This window comes from Saimiri boliviensis, chromosome 8, assembly GCF_048565385.1.
Source record: "Saimiri boliviensis isolate mSaiBol1 chromosome 8, mSaiBol1.pri, whole genome shotgun sequence".
NCBI lineage: Eukaryota > Metazoa > Chordata > Mammalia > Primates > Cebidae > Saimiri > Saimiri boliviensis.
Window position 1 is genome coordinate 8,363,724 of NC_133456.1, and position 5,130 is coordinate 8,368,853.

General features: G+C 40.1%; 1 non-coding gene across 1 annotated transcript; it reads left to right on the plus strand.

Moving 5' to 3' along the window:
- Nucleotides 1-4,760: 4,760 nt before the first annotated feature.
- On the plus strand, nt 4,761-4,886 carry LOC120367264 (small nucleolar RNA SNORA26). The gene has a single exon (XR_005581682.1). It is a non-coding gene; the product is annotated as a small nucleolar RNA SNORA26 (small nucleolar RNA).
- The last annotated feature ends 244 nt before the right edge of the window (nt 4,887-5,130 follow it).

Sequence of the window (5,130 nt, forward strand, 5' to 3'; positions counted from 1 at the left end):
ACTTGAGGCCAGGAGTTCAAGAGCAGCCTGGCCAACATGGTGAAACCCCATCTCCACTAATAATACAAAAATTAGCCAGGCATGGTGGTGCGCACCTGTAATCCCAGCTACTTGGGAGGCAGAGGGAGGAAAATCACTTGAACCCAGGAGGCGGAGGTTGCAGTGAGCCAAGATGGTGCCAAGGCACTTCAGCCTGGGCAACAGAAAAATAAAAAAATAATAATAATAAAATAAAGATTATTATGAACTCATGGGTTTAAAAATATTTAAACATTATCCTCAATAACACAGAAACTGTTTCATTTTTAAACCATGGGAGGCTCTTCAAAAATGGCTCCTGAAAGGCCAGGTGCAGAGCTCACACCTGTAGTCCTAGCACTTTGGGAGGCCAAGGTGGGAACATCACTTGAGCCCAGGAGTTTGAGACCAGCCGAGGCAACACAGCAAGATCCTTTCTCTTCAAAAAAATTTTAAGAACCTTCTGCCCACAACTCTAGTAGTCTTTGATAACGTCTCTACTGTGTGGTATAGGTCAAGATATTCCAGTTCACCTTGTACATTTCCTATTCCAGATCTGGAATCAGCCATTTCTCCAAGCAGCCCAGGTTTGCCTTAATGAAACATGGTATTTCAAGACCACTATTTAGGCACTACTGCTACTTCCCCATTGTTACTAGGCACTTCCATCCCAACTATCCTGGTTCTCAAGGACCCAGAGGATGATAGAATTGGCATATACCAAAATTTGTGCTAACCTGTAAGGATCGTACAGCAGTTTCAGAATAACAACAATACGCCACGCGCGGTATTGTGCCTGTAATCCCAGCACTTTGGGAGGCCGAGGCGGGCAGATCACGAGGTCGAGAGATCGAGACCATCCTGGTCAACATGGTGAAACCCCGTCTCTACTAAAAATACAAAAATTAGCTGGACGTGGTGGCGCCTGCCTGTAATCCCAGCTCGGGAGGCTGAGACAGGAAAATTGCTTGAACCCAGGAGGCGGAGGCTGTGGTGAGCCAAGATCGCGCCATTGCACTCCAGCCTGGGTAACAAGAGCGAAACTCCGTCTCAACAACAACAACAACAAAAACAATAACAATACTACCACCACATATTTTGACTAAACAGTTTAAAAGTATTTTTCTCAGGCTAACTTCATTCTCTTCCCCTTTTTTTCATTGCATTCTAGGTTTTGGGGTACATGTGAAGAACATGCAAGATTGTTGCACAGGTACACACGTGGCAGTGTGATTTGCTGCCTTCCTCCCCTTCACCTATATCTGGCATTTCTCCCCGTGCTATCTCTCCCCAACTCCCCACCCCCCACTGTCCCTCCCCTATTTCTCCGCCAACAGACCCCAGCATGTGATGCTCCCCTCCCTGTGTCCATGTGTTTTCACTGTTCAACACCTGCCTATGAGTGAGAACATGTGGTGTTTGATTTTCTGTTCTTGTGTCAGTTTGCTGAGAATGATGGTTTCCAGATTTATCCATGTCCCTACAAAGGACACATACTCATCGTTTTTTATGGCTGCATAATATTTCATGGTGTATATGTGCCACATTTTCCCTGTCCAGCCTATCATTGATGGGCATTTGGGTTGGTTCCAGGTCTTTGCTATTGTAAACAGTGCTGCAGTGAACATTCGTGTGCATGTGTCCTTATAGTAGAATGATTTATAATCCTTTGGATATATACCCAGTAATGGGATTGCTGGATCATAAGGAATTGCTATTTCTAGGTCCTTGTCTCTCCCCCTTTTTAATGGTCATGCTAGATCTATCTGGACAGGCTGTAAAACCTTCACATATATGTTAATTTCCTCTTTTAACATTCATTGTGTTTTACTTCTATAAGCAACCATGTATTTATTTCAGGCTCACCACCAGTTCTCGTGTCAATGTTTCCCTGATTGTTTTGGTGGCCTTGGTTTTGAGTAGACACTTTAATAAAAGGCCATGAGAACAAGATGTCCTGAGTTCTTGCATGTTGATCATAGTTTATGTCAATCTTACTGGATAGAAGATCTTTCCCTCATACTTGGTTTCCTTGGGTATCTTAAGTATGTTATTCTATTTTGTTTTGGCATAAAGCTAATCTGTCCAAAAGTCTGATAATAATCTTATTTTCTTTTCTTCATAAGCCACATGCTATTTGTGTCTAAATGCTAACAGAAATTTTTTGAAAGACAAATATATTGCTTAAAAAAATAGAAATGTTTATTTTCCTTTTAAAGTCCAACAATTTTCTAGAATATGTCCTCGTGTTGGTAGCCCTGGGTCAGCATGTTTAGGTATATGGTGTGCTCTTTCTTTCTTTTTTTTTTTTTTTTCATTGCATTTTAGGTTTTGGAGTACGTGTGAAGAACATGCAAGATTGTTGCACAGGTACACACATGGCAGTGTGATTTGCTGCCTTCCTCTCCTTCACCTATATCTGGCATTTCTCCCCATGCTATCTCTTCCCAACTCCCCACCCCCCACTGTCCCTCCCCATTTCCCCCGCAACAGGCCCCAGTGTGTGATGCTCCCCTCCCTGTGTCCATGTGTTCTCATTGTTCAACACCGCTCTATGAGTGAGAGCATGCGGTGTCTCACAAAAAGAAAAAAAAGGAAGAAAAAGAAAAAGAAAAAAATACTTTTCTGATATATTTCCTGAAGTATTTTGCAATACAGATTGAAAGAGCACACCAGATTTGTGTCCTTTGTAGGGACATGGATGAACCTGGTGTGCTCTTTCAATCTGTATTGCAAAATACTCCAGGAAATATTTCAGAAAAGTATTTTTTTCTTTTTATTCTTCTTCCTTTTTTTTTTTTTTTTTTTTTTTTTGTTGTTGTTGTTGTTGTTGAGACAGGGTTTGGCTCTGTTGCTCAGGCTGGGGCTGAAATGCAGTGGTACAGTCTTAGCCCACTGCAGCCTCGACCTCCCAAGTTTAACTCAAGCCATCCACCCACCTCAGCCTCTCAAGTAGATGGAACCACAGGCATGTACCACCACTCTTGGGTAATTTTTAAAAAATTTTTTTAGAATCAGAGTCTCACTATGTTGCCCAAGCTGGTCTCAAACTCCTGGGCTCAAGTGATGCTCCTCCTTCCCACCTCAACCTCCCAGAGTGATGAGATTACAGATGTGAGCCATTGCCCCAGCCAGGTAATTTCTTAACTTTCAGTTATAGTACTTATTCTATTCCCTTTCTGTGGTCTTCTTTTGCTTCAGGTAATCTATCCATTAAAAAGGGCGAGAGAATGAAGTTAGCCTGAGAAAAATATTTTTAAACGGTATAGTCAAAATACATGGTGGTAGTAATAACAATATTACCACCATGTAGTATTGAAACTGTTGTATGATCCTTATAGGTTAGCACAAATAATGGGATATTCCAATCCTATCAGCCTCTGGGTCCTTGAGAACCAGGATTCTTGGTATGGAAGTACCTAGTAACTATTTCAGATCTTTCTCATCTCTATTTGTCACTTTTCTTCAATGCTTTTTGTTTCTTCATTTCTTTGAACTTGTATTTCTTCCTTTTTTTTTTTTTTTTTTTCAAATCTCTCTTTATTACCAGTCTGGAGCGCAGTGGTACCATCTCAGCTCACTGCAACCTCCACCTCCTGGGTTCAAGCAATTCTCATGCCTCAGCCTCCCAAGTAGCTGGGATTACAGGCACATACCACTACACCAGCTAATTTTTGTATTTTTAGTAGAGATGGGGTTTCACCATGTTGGCCAGGATGGTCTCGATCTCCTCACCTCATGATCCACCCACCTCAGCCTCCCAAAGTGCTGAGATTCCAGGCATTAGCCACCATGCCCTGCCTGAACTTATATTTCTTTTTGCCTTCTCTTGTGTCTATTTGCTCTACAGTTTCTTCTGGTTTGGTTGTCATTTTTTAAATGATTTTATTTTCTTTTCATTTCTAGTTCTTTCTTGAATTCTGTCACCCAATTTTAAGTTTTTCTAATTCTGATGAATAACACTCTTTCATGTCTTTTACCATTTTCTTAATGTCTTTAGTTCCTTTCAGATACTATGTCACTGTATTTAACTCTTGTTTTTCAACATGTCTTTCTGGGTTGCTCTCATTGTCAATACTCCCTTAAGTTTTGCATAACAATACTGAGACCCAATGTTACTCATCCAAGTTCACTTTTCAAAGCATGAAAAACAATGTAATTTTTTAAACAAATTTGCATTCTAATGTTTCCTTTGGAGAAAAGTGGCAGAAGTGATTCCCAAAACCAACTTGTCAACATTAGACTACAAACTTCCAAAGGTAGGCCACTTTGCTCCAGAGACTGGAAGTTTCTTTCAGGTAACTGTTTTTCCCTTTTATATCTCAAAAGCAAAGAAACTATCAATTTAGTCAGGAGACACTGCACCAAACAACACTGTCTCAAAAAATCCTAATGAGTCTTATTTCATTTCTTCTGTAGTGTCAGTTCAGCTTCTGCTTTTGAGATTCTCTCTACAGAAAAGAATCATCTCTGAATCCTTTGTGTAAATCAAAGACAGAGATCAATGACATACTGAATTAATATGAAAGAGCATTTTAAATGCAGACACCATCCAACACAATCACTGAGCATAAAACTTTGTCTTCATCGAAATATTTGATCAATTGTTTTATGTCAAGCAGTATTTTTAATTAGATATTTGTCCCTCTTCACATAAAAGGACTGATTACTATATTTTACAGAAGAATGCAACAATTTCCTACCAATAAAATAGAACTCTGCCCTCAAAATGTTTTAACCATTTGAACTTTAAAATGCAGGTTCGCAGTTCTTTAAGAGACTAACACAGAAGGCTAAAGTAATTCTCCATAAAACCCAGAGAAGAGATTGTAAAACTCCTCTGTAGATTCCTGTCTGGAATCACAGCTTAACCAGAAAAAAATTCATCACAATTTAAGCACCTTTGTGATATTTTTATATAGTTCATAGAACAAGTGAGACATTAAAGTTTTCTCTGCTTTAAAGGTCATTTTAAGCCTAGCATGATGGGGCACACCAATAGTCCAAGCTACTTGGGAGGCTAAGTTGGGAGAATCACTTGAGCCTAGGAGTTCAAGGCTACAGTGAGCTATGATTGCACCACTGCACCCCAGACTGGGTGACAGAGCAAGA